This window comes from Coregonus clupeaformis, chromosome 33 (genome assembly GCF_020615455.1).
Source record: "Coregonus clupeaformis isolate EN_2021a chromosome 33, ASM2061545v1, whole genome shotgun sequence".
NCBI lineage: Eukaryota > Metazoa > Chordata > Actinopteri > Salmoniformes > Salmonidae > Coregonus > Coregonus clupeaformis.
In genome coordinates, this window is record NC_059224.1 from 20,562,041 (window position 1) to 20,578,062 (window position 16,022).

Consider the following 16,022-nt stretch of genomic DNA (forward strand, 5'->3'; position numbering starts at 1 on the left):
CTTTTGACTGGTAGTGTATATCATTTATGTTACAGCACTTTGTGTTTTACTAATGCATATGTTGAAATGGAACCAAATGATCTGTTTCTGTCTTCAGTCCTTTTTAAATAGGATCGATGAGCTATAGGGGCTACTGTATACGTCAAATGTGATTGTCTGCCTATAACCAGCATGAGTAAGCCTATAGCTCCATTTCTATTCTATTCAGAGTTTAGACAAATTAATCTTATTGGAAATTAGCTATTATCAGGCTGGTTAATGCGATGCATGTCTGTTGATTTTGGAAAAATCCACCCGTACTCGGCCCGGCACAACCTACTCAGCCAGTCAGGAGCTGCTACTGCATTGCTACGTGGCATACCGCATACTTTTTACTAAACGGAAGGTGCTAAATAGATTATGAGTACATAGTATGCAGTGTAGTACGCTAGTGTGAGTATTGGGACATGGCCACTGACTCTATGCACACAAACTGGACTCTACCCACACACTCACACATACAGTGCCTTCGGAAAGTATTCAGACCGCTTGACTTTTTCCACATTTTGTTACGTTACAGCCTTATTCTAAAATGGATTTAATAAAAAAATACCAGAAATACCTTATTTACATAAATATTCAGACCCTTTGCTATGAGACTCAAAATTGAGCTCAGGTGCATCCTGTTTCTATTGATCATCCTTGAGATGTTTCTACAACTTGATTGGAGGCCACCTGTGGTAAATTCAATTGATTGTACATGATTTGGAAAGGTACACACCTGTCTATATAAGGTCCCACAGTTGACAGTGCATGTCAGAGCAAAAACCAAGCCATGAGGTCGAAGGAATTGTCCGTAGAGCTCAGAGACAGGATTGTGTCGAGGCACAGATATTGGGATGGGTACAAAAACATTTCTGCAGCATTGAAGGTCCCCAAGAACATAGTGGCCTCCATCATTCTTAAATGGAAGAAGATTGGAACCACCAAGACTCTTCCTAGAGCTGACCGCCCAGCCAAACTGAGCAGTCAGGGGAGAAGGGCCTTGGTTAGGGAGGTGACCAAGAACCCGATGGTCACTCTGACAGAGCTCTAGAGTTCTTCTTTGGAGATAGGAGAACCTTCCAGAAGGACAACCATCTCTGCAGCACTCCACCAATCAGGCCTTTATGGTAGAGTGGCCAGACTGAAGCCACTCCTCAGTAAAAGGCACATGACAGCCCACTTGTAGTTTGCCAAAATACACCTAAAGACTCTCAGACCGTGAGAAACAAGATTCTTTGGTCTAATGAAACCACATTGAACACTTTGGCCTGAATGCCAAGCGTCACGTCTAGAGGAAACCTGGCACCATCTCGACGGTGAAGCATGGTGGTGACAGCATCATGCTGTGGGGATGTCTTTCAGCGGCAGGGACTGGGAGACTTGTCAGGATCGAGGCAAAGATGAACAGAGCAAAGTACAGAGAGATCCTTAATGAAAACCTGCTCCAGAGTGCTCAGGCCCTCAGACTGGGGCGAAGGTTCACCTTCCAACAGGACAACGACCCAAAGCACACAGCAAAGACAACGCAGGAGTGGCTTCGGGACAAGTCTCTGAATGTCCTTGAGTGGCCCAGCCAGAGTCCGGACTTGAACCCGATTGAACATCTCTGGAGAGACCTGAAAATCAATCAATCAATCAATCAAATGTATATGTAAAGGCTTTTTTACATCAGCAGATGTCACAAAGTGCTATACAGAAACCCAGCCTAAAACCCCAAACAACAAGCAATGCAGATGTAGAAGCACGGTGGCTAGGAAAAACTCCCTAGAAAAGCAGAAACCTAGGAAGAAACCTAGAGAGGAACCAGGCTCTGAGGGGTGGCCAGTCCCCTTCTGGCTGTGCCGGGTGGAGATTATAACAGTACATGGCCATTAAGGCCAGATTTTTCTCCAAGATGTTCAAACGTTCATAGATAATGAATATTAATATCAAATAATAATCACAGTGGTTGTAGAGGTTGCAACAGGTCAGTACATCAGGAGTAAATGTCACTTTTCATAGCCGGGCATTTAGAGGTTGAAATAGCAGGTGCGGTAGAGAGAGAGAGTTGAAAACAGCAGGTCTGGGACAAGGTATCTGGTACGTCTGGTGAACAGGTCAGGGTTCCATAGCCGCAGGCAGAAGAGTGGAAACTGGAGCAGCAGCACGACCAGGTGGACTGTAGACAGCATGGAGTCATCAGACCAGGTAGTCCCGAGGCATGTTCCTAGGGCTCAGGTCCTCCGGGATTGGAGGGAGAGAGGGACAGAGAGAGAGAGAATTAGAGGGAGCATACTTAAATTCACACAGGACACCAGATAAGACAGGAGAATAACACCAGATATAACAGACAGACCCTAGCCTATTGCAGCATAGATACTGGAGGCTGAGACAGGGGGGGTCGGGAGACACTGTGACCCCGTCCGACGATACCCCCGGACAGGGCCAACCAGGCAGGATATAAACCCACCCACTTTGCCAAAGCACGGCCCCCACACCACCAGAGGGATATCAACAGACCACCAACCTACTACCCTGAGACAAGGCCCACGAAGATCTCCTCCACTGCATGAGCCCAAGGGGGCGACAAACCGGACAGGAAGATCACGTCAGTGACAAAATCCACTCAAGTGATGCACCCCTCCTAGGGCCGGCATGGAAAGCACCAGTAACCCAGTGACTCAGCCCCTGTAATAGGGTCAGAGGCAGAGAATCCCAATTTACAGACAGGAACTGGCCAGGCAGAGACAGCAAGGGCGGTTTGTCGCTCCAGTGCCTTTCCGTTCACCTTCGCACCCCTGGGCCAGACTTCACTCAATCATAGGACCTACTGAAGAGATGAGTCTTCAGTAAAGACTTAAAGGTCGAGACCGAGTCTGCGTCTCTCACATGGTAGGCAGACCATTCCATACAAATTGAGCTCTATAGGAGAAAGCCCTGCCTCCAGCTGTGTAGCAACTCTCCCCATCCAACCTGACAGAGCTTGAGAGGATCTGCAGAGAATAATGGGAGAACCTCCCCAAATACAGGTGTGTCAAGCTTGTAGGATCATACCCAAGAAGACTCGATGCTGTAATTGCTGCTAAAGGTGCTTCAACAAAGTACTGAGTAAAGGGTCTGAATACTTATGTAAATGTAATATTTAATTTTAAATTTTTTATAAATTTTTTTATAAATTAGCAAACATTTCTAAAAACCTGTTTTTGCTTTGTCATTATGGGGTATTGTGTGTAGATTGATGAGGGGGAAAAATCGATTTAATCAATTGTAGAATAAGGCTGTAACGTAACAAAATGTGGAAAAAGTCAAGGCATCTGAATACTTACACTGACACTGCAACAAACACATCCACACACACTACATACGCTCTCATTCACAAAAACACACACACATGCATATTGACGTCATACACACACACACATACACACACTTTCACACTCCACATGCGCTGCTGCTACGTATTATCTATCCTGATCCAGTCACTTTTACCACTACCCACATTTACATATTACCTCAATAACCTCAACTACCTCCTAGTTGACTCGGTACCTGTACTCCTTGTATAAAGCCTCGTTATTATTTTATTATGTTACTTTTTCCTATTTTTATTTGCAAATGTTCTTACTTTTTAACCCTGCATTGTTGGGAAAGTATTGGTAATTAAGCATTTCATGGTAAAGTCTACACCTGTTGTATGGTAGCTTAGTGGTTAAGAGTGTTGTGCCAGTAACCGAAAGGTTGCTGGTTCTAATCCCCGAGCCAACTAGGTGAAAAATCTGTCGATGTGCCCTTGAGCAAGGCACTTAACCCTAATTGCTCCTGTATGTTGCTCTGGATAAGAGCGTCTGCTAAATTATGTAAATATTTTATTCGGCGCATGTGACAAATAAAATTGTATTTTATTTTAGTTTTATTTGACTGTAAGAAAGTGGAGATCAAACAAGTGATCAAGGACAAGGTACAGGTTTCCAAGACACTTCTATTAGCCATGTCCTGGTCTTGACCGTGACTACACAAAGTCCTTGGCATTAACATGACAGTCGCTAACACTAAGTATAGAATAGTGAGCTGGAGGACAACACCACCCCACCCCAGTCTGTGTACACCACTCTTCCTTGTGACTCTCTCTCTGTTAGACTCACCCAGTGCCCAGAATGACAGTTGTGTAGTCTCGTAACCACACCAGTGTGGCTAGTCACTTATCGCTGATCACCACACCAGTCTACATACAGTGTACATCACCACACCAGTCTACATACAGTGTACATCACCATACCAGTCTACATACAGTGTACATCACCACACCAGTCTACAGACAGTGTACATCACCACACCAGTCTACATACAGTGTACATCATCACACTAGTCTACATACAGTGTGCATCACCACACCAGTCTACCTACATTCCCCTTCTTTGTAAGTGTACCCTCTGTTAGAGGACCTGCCTCTCACCCAGGGCCCAGGGCCCATAATCATTGCATTAAACATAATAATGGAAAATTCATAATCAATCAGCTATTGCTAGGCTAAGCCAGGCCGCTGTCTGCTGAGCAGTAAGGTTGAATGTAAGGGGACCCATAACTCCACAGCAGAGCCCCGTGCTGCAGCACAGGGACAGGGAGGACCAGGCCATTAGTACCTGTCTGAGTGATGAATGGTCCTTAAGTACAGGTTCCTTGCAAACCGCCGCCGGCTCGTCTCTATGGGGACGGGCGAAGGCCACCTCAGCGGCCGACTGGCCTGTGATTAACACAGGCAGCCCACGCGGGGTTAAGTAAATACGCAGGGTTAGCTGTTTAGCCAGGAGGGGAATTAGCCAGGTGTGGTTAGACCCTGAGTAATAAGTAGTACTTTCTACTGCGTATACATTCCAGGGGTCAGGGGTCACAGCTAGGGCTGTGCTTAACAGAGATGGGGTTAGAGGGCAAGGGCAAAGAGCGACAACATCAATAAACATTATAGCTGCTGCTATAGGGAGTGATCTAAAGGTCTTCCGAAGGAGACTCGGTCAGGGGTTATTTAATTAGTTAGGTCAAGAAGCAAACCAGTCAACACAAAACTAACACAATGTTATTCAACTCCACAATGCTTTGTAAAACCCACACAGCAAATTATATTGAATTGATATGAACTGATGTGTCTTGGCCAAGCCTGTATATAAATACGATTGTTGTATTTCTCCCGTCACACACACAGGAAAGGCAAATAATGGTCCAATTAGTTCAACTGTTTGCCAAGAGAATGGCTTTCTGTCATGCGTCCCGTTCCACCCATTTCCATGTGTACAGTATGTGGAGGTGTGGTCTTGAAACAGGGTGGAGGCTGGTGGAGAGACGGAGAGCCATTGACCTAAGGATGAAGATGATGAGGATATGAAAACTGACTGATTGATGCACTTGGGTTCAATATGACAGTGGCTCAGTCAGTAGCTATTCTAGAAGTAACCACACCCTCCCAGCATTTATCTATGCTTTTTTCCCATTAGAAAACATGGATTCAATTTTGTTTGTGGCTTTGCTATGGACAAAAACTGTGAAGAGCTGAGATCTAGCAGTATGTTCAGTAATGCTTCATCTGCACTTTTCCCAGCCACGCTCTAACGAGCCCCGACTGGAATTACTTGTAAATAAATAGCTGCAGCATGTTGTCTTGTCTCCCCACTAAACAAGGAAATATACAAACTTCTGATTGTACATGGAGGAGAAAGTTGCTGCAGTCATTGCCAAACCGGCTGTGGAGTTTTTCTGCTTGCCTGGACACATTCCGCAGGCTTCCCAGACTCTAATTATTAGGTCTCTCTCTCTCTCTCTCTCTCTCTCTCTCTCTCTCTCTCTCTCTCTCTCTCTCTCTCTCTCTCTCTCTCTCTGTGTGTGTGTGTGTGTGTGTGTGTGTGTGTGTGTGGTAGATAAAGCATGTGTAGGAATGACCTCTCTTATCCGTCATTATTTACAGTACAGAACTGCTGTCCCTCATACAGCTGTCACTAAACGTATTATTAACCCTTGGTGTAGATTAGTAATAGTGCAATAATTCAGCCTAAAACGACAGTAATCAGAATGTTAGGGCCATAAATGTTGTCTGTAACTTCAATGAACATGACCTCAAATATGGCAGACACTGGAAAAATATAATTAGGCTACTAAAAAAGCATAAAAGAGGATTGAGTAAATCATATCTTAGGCTTTGGTTAGACTGCTCTGATCTCTGGGTCCACAGTCTTGTCCATACTATGGATCTCTCTGTAGGAAGAACAGTGAACACACAAACAGCCATGATGAAATTGGTATTTGTCCCTCTGTCCGCTATGCCTCTGGTATAAAGAGCTGGATCAGACAGCCTCCAGCTCTCCAGATCCTGTAGAGAGAAGCCACACACTAGGCTCACTACACACTAGGCTCACTACACACTAGGCTCACTACACACCCGGCTCACTTCACACCCGGCTCACTACACACTCGGCTCACAACACACCCGGCTCACTACACACTAGGCTCACTACACACCCGGCTCACTACACACTAGGCTCACTACACACCCGGCTCACTACACACTCGGCTCACAACACACCCGGCTCACTACACACTTGCCTCACTACACACTTGGCTCACTACACACTCGGCTCACTACACACCCGGCTCACTACATACTAGGCTCACTACACACTAGGCTCACTACACACCCGGGTCACTACACACTCAGCTCACTACACACTAGGCTCACTACACACTCGGCTCACTACACACCCGGCTCACTACACACCCGGCTCACTACACACTAGGTTCACTACACACTCGGCTCACTACACACACGGCTCACTACACACTCAGCTCACTACACACTTGCCTCACTACACACTCGGCTCACTACACACTAGGCTCACTACACACTTGGCTCACTACACACTCGGCTCACTACACACTCAGCTCACTACACACTTGCCTCACTACACACTCGGCTCACTACACACTAGGCTCACTACACACCCGGCTCACTACACACTAGGCTCACTACACACTCGGCTCACTACACACCCGGGTAACTACACACCCGGCTCACTACACACTAGGCTCACTACACACTATGCTCACTACACACTATGCTCACTACACACTCGGCTCAGCCTTTGCCTGGTTATTTACTGCCCAGAGACAAATGGCAGCTTGGCACTGGGTGCATTTTAACAACCCTGAGGGGGTCTGTAAGAAACGCATTCATCACCATACGTTTGTTCCAACGCTCTGTACTCAAGGGTGTCACAAGGAGAGCTACTCGGAATCCCTAATGGAACATTCCATATTATAAACTGGCCAATTTGGCTGTAAGCCATGGTATATCAGACATTATAAACTGGGTGGTTCGAGCCCTGAATGCTGATTGGCTGACAGCCATGTTATATCAGACCGTATACCACGGGTATGACAAAACATTTATTTGTACTGCTCTAATTAGGTTGGTAACCAGTTTATAATAGCAATAAGGCACCTCGGGGGTTTGTGGTATATGGCCAATATACCACTGCTAAGACCTGTATCCAGGCACTCCGCTTTTCTTCGTGTCAAAGAACAGCCCTTAGCCGTGGTATATTGGCCATATACCACACCCCCTCGGGCCTTATAATAGGGCAGGGCCAACCAACCTCGCAGCAGGGTCTTCAAACCAACACAAAGGCTAAATGAAGTGCTCAAATCATGACAATTAGGTGAAGTTTGAGATTAATGGAAGAGTGTCACAGACGGTTGACTTTAAACCACGGTGGAAAATGTCTGGCAGTGAGACTGATACAGTTAGCAGAGCGAGAGACAGGATATTAAAACACACATCCATAAAGGCCACAGAACGTCTACTATACAGAAAGGCTTTTTCAATTTCCTGTGGACACCTTATCACTTCCAGTGGCGTTCTAGTACAGAGTGTACGTCTGTCTCTACTACCTATCCTTAAAATGCCTTCATAGTAAAATATTCTATGAAAAGACCTACACTGTCCTCTACTCAAAAGCATCAAGTAGTTCTTTTCAGAATAGTAGAATACTGTCAACAGGCTCCTTACCTAGTTTTTAGGTATGCACTTCATAGACTGTAGGCTAAATGGACATACATCAATGTTCAGGCATGGAAATGCTAAAATGCCTCCCTGCTTGACAGACAGCTCTCAGGCAGAGTGGGTTTACTAAATCTGTAATTGGAGGAGAAATGAGGGGTGAGAGGTAGAGAGAGAGAGAGGTAGAGAGAGAGAGAGAGAGAGAGAGAGAGAGAGAGAGAGAGAGAGAGAGAGAGAGAGAGAGAGAGAGAGAGAGAGAGAAAAGGATAGTGAGAGTGAGAATGAGCGAGAGAGAGAGAGAGAGAGAGAGAGAGAGAGAGAGAGAGAGAGAGAGAGAGAGAGAGAGAGAGAGAGAGAGAGAGAGAGAGAGAGAGAGAGAAACATACAAACACGTATTGCAGGGTTCATTCTCAAAGGAAACAACAAGAGCTTTACAGCATCATTAGAGGAGGTAAAATAAAGACCCTAATATTTGTGTCCGGTTCAACAAGGAGAGGTGAGGGGGATTCTTAATTTCCATGTTTACTGTGGAGGTGGTGATGGTGATGGTCGTGGAGTCCAACTCCAGGAGAAAACGTGAGGAATCACTAAGCAGTCTATAATTATTTCTGACAGGAAGGCTCTGGAGTGCCAAAGCCCAGCCTGTTGGATTGGAGCAGAATGATCCCTGTTGAATCTCCAGAGTTCTGGTGCGGCGGCCATGATTGATTCACACATGATACCTTTCAGCAGACGGACGGACAGACAGAGATAGATAGACAGACAGATGGAGGGAGGGCGCCTCTGCCATGCTAACATTGAGAACACTATTGATCAGGCTGCCCTGAGGGAGGCTATATTAGGTTACAGCTGTGTCTATGTATCTTTTTTAGACCAGGTAAGAATGTACACCCTATCTTCCAGGGATAGTGGTAATCAAATAGGCTGGTAAACGCTGAGCACGGATTGAGATCATGGATGGACAGGACTGTAACCGCTAATACAAAAGTGCTAATCTATCATAAATGTAGTTGTTGAGTAAATTCTATTTCACTAAATAAAATGTTTTACCCTCCACTACATCACTGCTGAGGCCCATGTTAAAGTGAAACGGTGATAATCATATGTTGTGTTCAGTGTTGTACGTTCAGGCCTGAGGCCCATGTTGTTACATTGATATGTCATATACTTTAAGCTGTGTCGTGTGATGAGGTCTATAGGCTAAAGGAGTTGTCCATCCAGACTTGACAGATGAGGCCACAGCTGACCATTGAAGAGCCACTTAACTTCTCATTCGGATTAATCCCCCACATCAGCCCTGATCTGGCTATTTATTCCTATAGGCCACCAGGACCTGTGGTCAGCTCTGGATACACACATGCACGCATGTACACACACACACACACACAAATTCACACACTACAGCTCACATCTCATCAGATTGATCAATTAGTCCTGCACTGCTCAATTATTTCATTCTCACTCAGGAGCCATTTCCTCTCATACCATATATGGACGTGACTGTCACGATCGTCTAGTAGCGAAGTAGACCAAGGCGCAGCGTGTGAAAGAAACATGACTTTATTATATTAAAGTACTAACAAACCAAACAAAACACGACTCGTGAAGTCCAACGGTTAACACTGACCGTAAAGGAACAAAAACCCACAACACCCAAAGGAAAACATACAGATTAAATATGGCTCCCAATCAGAGACAACCAGCCGACAGCTGACACTCGTTGCCTCTGATTGGGAGTCATACAGGCAAACATAGAAACAGAACAACTAGAATACCCAACATAGAAAACGAACACATAGAATGCACACACCCTGGCTCAACATATAGAGTCCCCGAGCCAGGGTGTGACAGTGACATATCACGATGTGTGTGTGTGTGTGTGTGGTGTGGTGTGTGTGTGTGTGTGTGTGTGTGTGTGTGTGTGTGTGTGTGTGTGTGTGTGTATGTGGCCCCGGGCTGACACTGTAGCCATTTCATCAGAACTATCAATTAGTTCTGCGTTTATTCCAATTTCACTTTGAGGGGACAATTCTCAACGCAAATGAAAAGTAAAGGAGAGTGTTAGGAAGCCAAGATCTCCTCAATGATATCTGACATCTACCAAACTGCAGCATATGGTGTCTTGCTCTATCCGTCAGTCTGTGGCTGTTAAGACTAAACCGCTAGCAGACTGCAAGAAGACAAACAATGAAATTACAGGAGAACTAATTAATGTCCTGAAGGCTCTGGTTAATCTTCATTTAGATTACCTGTCCCATTGTGATTCTCTGCAGTCTGATTGGCTGCAACGTGCCCAGCGTTTCACCTCTCTTATCTAATCATTCTAATCAAGTAAGCATCGGGATCTTTTTGTCGTAAGTTAATCTTAGCCTGATTCATTCCTGTGATATCTAATGTAGTTGTCGATGACGATGTAGTCATCTGATTGTTTGCCAATTATAAGCTTGTTATAACAGATCAAGTTCCTACTTAGTAAAACATAGGAGTCTTGGTTTTTGTAAGATCGACCCACAAACGTCACATGAAAAGGTCGATATTTCCCAGCAATTAAAAGCCTGTATGTCTCACTAGATTCTAGAACTTGACCGATCCATCCACCAGCACGGTTCTACTTGCAGCGTCACACAGTTATCAGCCCTTTCTTGATCTTGAACTTGGAGGTTTGTGTGCGAGAAGATTCCCCCCACAGATCTCTCTCTCTCTTTCTACTGTAATTATCTCTTTGTGACAGGGAGAACCGACACACAACCTTTGAGAAACCTTCAGTGCAACACTGAGGTATTGATAGATCATGACTGTCAACAGGATCAAAGAGACTGGGCACCATTAGTTCTTTCTTCTTTTCTTTTTGGAGGAATGAGGAACAGAACATGTCTGAGGTGGATCAGATCAAGGTTTAGCGTTGATGAGAGGCCTTGTCTTCAGTCTGCATGTCCATGATCAAGCTTCCATATTGAAATGAGAGTATAGCATTTAGATCCACAGTACTGCTTAATGATCACGTTTTAGTGGAAGGAACAGTTTGCTCTCACTGTCTGTCTGTCGTTCACACACGCATGTACTCACCAGGGGTTGTACCAGGGGTTGTAACCAAAATTATTTTCCAATGACTTCGTTCTGAACAGAACCATTCTTTTTTTTGTTCTGTTCCACTGTTCCGACCTGCAAAATAAAGTTCTGAACCGGTTCAAACCCCAACAAAGTAACAGTTTATATTGTTCCTTTCTGTTGCTTTTTAAACCTCTGAAATATATATATTTTTTTTACATTAGCTCGACATTAAAATATTTCACCAATCAGTGCGGATAAAGCAGCTTGCTATGGTGCGGACAACCTATAGTTGTTTACATGCGTGATAGACAGACAAGTGTTTTCACGACATTTCAAGAACTTTGAATGTTTCTTCAAGTGCAGTCTCAAAAACCATCAAGTGCTATGATGAAACTGGCTCTCATGAGGACCGTCACAGGAATGGAAGACCCAGAGTTACCTCTGCTGCAGAGGATAAGTTCATTAGAGTTAACTGCAACTCAGATTGCAGCCCAAATAAATGCTTCACAGAGTTCAAATAACAGACACCTCTCAACATCAACTGTTCAGAGGAGACTGTGTGAATCAGGCATTCATGGTTGAAATGCTGCAAAGAAACCACTACTAAAGGACACTAATAAGAAGAAGAGACTTGCTCGGGCCAAGAAACACGAGCAATGGACATTAGACCGGTGGAAATCTGTCCTTTGGTCTGATGATTCCAAATTGATGAGTCCAACCGCTGTGTCTTTGTGAGACGTGATGTGTGTGAACGGATGATCTCCGCATGTGTATTTCCCATCGTAAAGCATGGAGGAGGAGGTGTTATGGTGTGGGGGTGCTTTGCTGGTGACACTGTCAGTGATTTATTTAGAATTCATGGCACACTTAACCAGCAAGGCTACCACAGCATTCTGCAGTGATACGCCATCCCATCTGGTTTGTGCTTAGTGGGATTATCATTAGTTTTTCATCAGGACAATGACCCAACACACCTCCAGGCTGTGTAAGGGCTATTTGACCAAAAAGGAGAGTGATGGAGTGCTGCATCAGATGACCTGGCCTCCACAATCACCCGACCTCTACCCAATTGAGATGGTTTGGGATGAGTCAGACAGCAGAATGAAGGAAAAGCAGCCAACAAGTGCTCAGCATATGTGGGAACTCCTTCAAGACTGTTGGAAAAGCATTCCAGGTGAATCTGGTTGAGAGAATGCCAAGAGTGTGCAAAGCTGTCATCAAGGCAAAGGGTGGCTATTTTGAAGAATCTCAAATATAAAATATATTTTGATATGACACTTTTTTGGTTACTACATGATTCCATATGTGTTATTTCATAGTTTTGATGTCGTCACTATTATTCTACAATGTAGAAAATAGTAAAAAATTAAGAAAAACTATTGAATGAGTAGTGTGTCCAAACGTATTACTGGTACTGTGCATACACACATACAGGTACGTCCTCTCAATGAGGTACAGTGCGACCAAATCTATCAGAATGTTTATCTCATCCATAACCATTCAACCTGACACCACGAAATATGAAAAATACACATTCATTATTTGCAATACATGAGGCCCTTCTTGCATTCCTCTTGGCAGATACAACAATGAAAGATTTAGCCTCACTAACTCAGTGACCGAGTGACTGTTTGACCTTGAGCAGGCTATACATCATGTTATCCATTCAAATTAACTCCAATATGCTGGACTTCTTGGGCACAGTGTACTCAGAAACAGCCTGGGTGTAACAGTTGACCTGGAGCTGGATTCGCGGCTTAACCAATTAGCAGTATAAAGAATGGGTCAGAACATTGATTCAATCCTAATCTGTGGCAGAGGGAGCTTCCTGATAGGGTGCTAATCCAGCCAGCACTGGGTCCGTTGAAGTTCAGACAGATATAAAAAAGGGTTTGGGAGAGAGATAAAGGGTTACTAGTGTTAGTGGTGATACAGTAGTGTACATTTTTAGACATTTACACAAAATATTTGGTATATGAGAATATTGAATGTGGAAACAATGTGGCACCATTAAAACAAAAGGAAGCTGCTTTCACTGAGAGAAAATGAGGAAAGTGGCACACATCACATGAAAACGCAGGAACAAAACTACCAACGTCTGTTTGTTTTCCTGCTTATTCACTGTGCCAACAATGACAAGAGAGTTTACACACATCAAACACTAATGTATAGCGCCACAGGGCTCACACATCACACTGCATAGTGTTGAAAAGAGCCCGGACACATGCACACGCACGCACGCACTCACGCACGCACGCACGCACGCACACACACACACACACACACACACACACACACACACACACACACACACACACACACACACACACACACACACACACACACACACACACACACACACACACACACTAATGACACAAACCATTAACGCAGACAAACAGTATTGACATCATTAAAATACAACACGGGTAAGTTAGTGACAGCCTTGTCACTCTGTTTTCTCTGAAGTCTTATTCCATTTCCTGTTCCTCATGATGAAAGGTGCCAGAGCGGAGCAGCATAGCAACAGAGCAGCATCATCCACAACAGCATGGGATCGCCTGGTTCATCATTCACTGGGGCTCATTATCGCTAACGCTAACTAACAGTTTGGCTGGTGATGCACTCATTCTGGGGACTCAGATCTCTGTTGCTCCCTGGTCCCTCTGGTTCTATTGAGTCTCTTCACTGATAGCCTTGCTTATACATACAGTACCTTTACCATAGAGATATAAATAATACATGTACAGATGTAGGATTTTAATTTGATCACTCTTCTGTTGCTGAGAATTTTCCTGCACAGCAGGAAATGCAAACTTGTATTATATTCAAGGTTTAAAAAGGCTTCTAAAGTTTGTTATTTCCACTTTAAAATGTCAGACTTGATTTGCCCTAACAAAACTTGTATCAACCCCTATAAAAAATGTCCATTAATTATAATCCACATAATGATTCACATTTCCTGTTTCTGCAGGATTATTTTAATGCTGTAGCAAACTGGCTCAAATGAAGATCCCACATTTACATTTACATTTTAGTCATTTAGCAGACGCTCTTATCCAGAGCGACTTACAGTTAGTGAATACATATTTTTTTATACTGGCCCCCCGTGGGAATCGAACCCACAACCCTGGCATTGCAAACGCCATGCTCTATCAACGCTACATCCCTGCCGGCCATTCCCTCCCCTACCCTGGACGACTTGTGCGCCGCCATTGAGTCTCCCGGTCGCGGCCGGCTGCGACAGAGCCTGGATTCGAAGTGCCTTAGACCACTGCGCCACTCAGGAGTAGTGTTAGTGTAGTGATAGTGTTCTCATTCGAATTTACCCTTGGTGTGTATAATGGGAATCAATGATTCACCAACACTGTGGATCAGATCTTCCTCTCTGCTCTGCAGCATCTACCTGATGTGCTGATGCTCAACTATCACAATATCAATCTACTGTAATTGAGATCTCTGGTAAGACTGGAATAGACTGGTTATGCTATAAATCCCATGTCTGTTAATCTGATCGTACGCAATTTATGGGGCGGCAGGTAGCTTAGTGGGTAAGAGCGTTGTGCCAGTAACCGAAAGGTCGCTGGTTCTAATCCCCGAGCCGACTAGGTGAAAAATCTGTCGATGTGCCCTTGAGCAAGGCACTTAACCCTAATTGCTCCTGTAAGTCGCTCTGGATAAGAGCGTCTGCTAAATGACTAAAATGTAAATATGATACTTTAAACAAAGTTGCATCTGGTTTGCTCAGTTTGTCACCCCAAAAAATTCCCTGCAACTTAGTTGCATTACATCGCAAGAGATAGAAATCAATCCTATTTCACACAACTGACTGTATGCAATGTCCGATCAGTGAGCAGAAAAAGGTGCTGTCAGTACTGATACAAATCACGACAAAAGAGACATGGGAAATGTATGAAATATTCTAGACACCATGGCTAGTCATGGGTTATGTGCATGGTCTGGCAGTCAGTAAATGTAATTTGAAAAGTGAACCTTTCTCTGTCCAATTTCAACTGAAATTGTGCAACATGAACTGCACTAGCTAGCTAGCTAGCTTAGCTCATCGCCAGCTTGGTTAGCTAGCTAGTTAGCTTGGTAAAACATGGTTGGCAAATAGGCAACTTTTTGGCTAGCTAGCTAAAGCTGTTACAATGACCAAATGTTTGGATAAACAAATAATTTATGAAACCATGATGTGATGTACAGAGCTGCCAACTCTCACAAATTAGCCGTGAGACACATGCATTTGACCCTCTTCTCACACTCTCACAGCACACCTCTTATATCTCACGCATTGAAAAGTACTGCTTTTATTTTTCTAATTAGTCCATTGTATAGTCAGTGTGTTAACCTTTCAACTGTGCTCCAAATCGTTTTGAAATCGGAGCGTCTGCACAATCTGCTCCATATGAACCTCTATCATTGTCCTGTCTTGCCACAGCACTGTGAGCCACGGCACATTGAAGCATATGATTGGTCTAGTTATGTAAGGGATCAATGGGATTGAATGCATGTTTTAAAGAAACATTTCACAAGATTAGAGTAAAAAGAGCAGCATGGTAGTGCTTTTTTATTTACAATGTTGGTAACAAAATTAGGTTGGTGTTACTCCCCTCCCTATTGCAGAATGCAGCCTTTTGACAGCATGTACTAAAGTTAATTTAATCCACACTTGTATTAGTCCCCTCGTTTGACAATTTATACTTGGCATGCAGAGGCCAAATTGAGCTCCATACCGCATCGCCGTGCGCCTCCCAAATTTTGTAACAATGCAGGGGGCTCCTTATATATATATGGGCTCCCGAGTGTCACTCCCGAGTGTCGCAGCGGTCTAAGGCACTGCATCTCAGTGCTTGAGGCGTCACTACAGACCCCCTGGTTCAATTCCAGGCTGTATCACAACCGGCCGTGATTGGGAGTCCCGGAG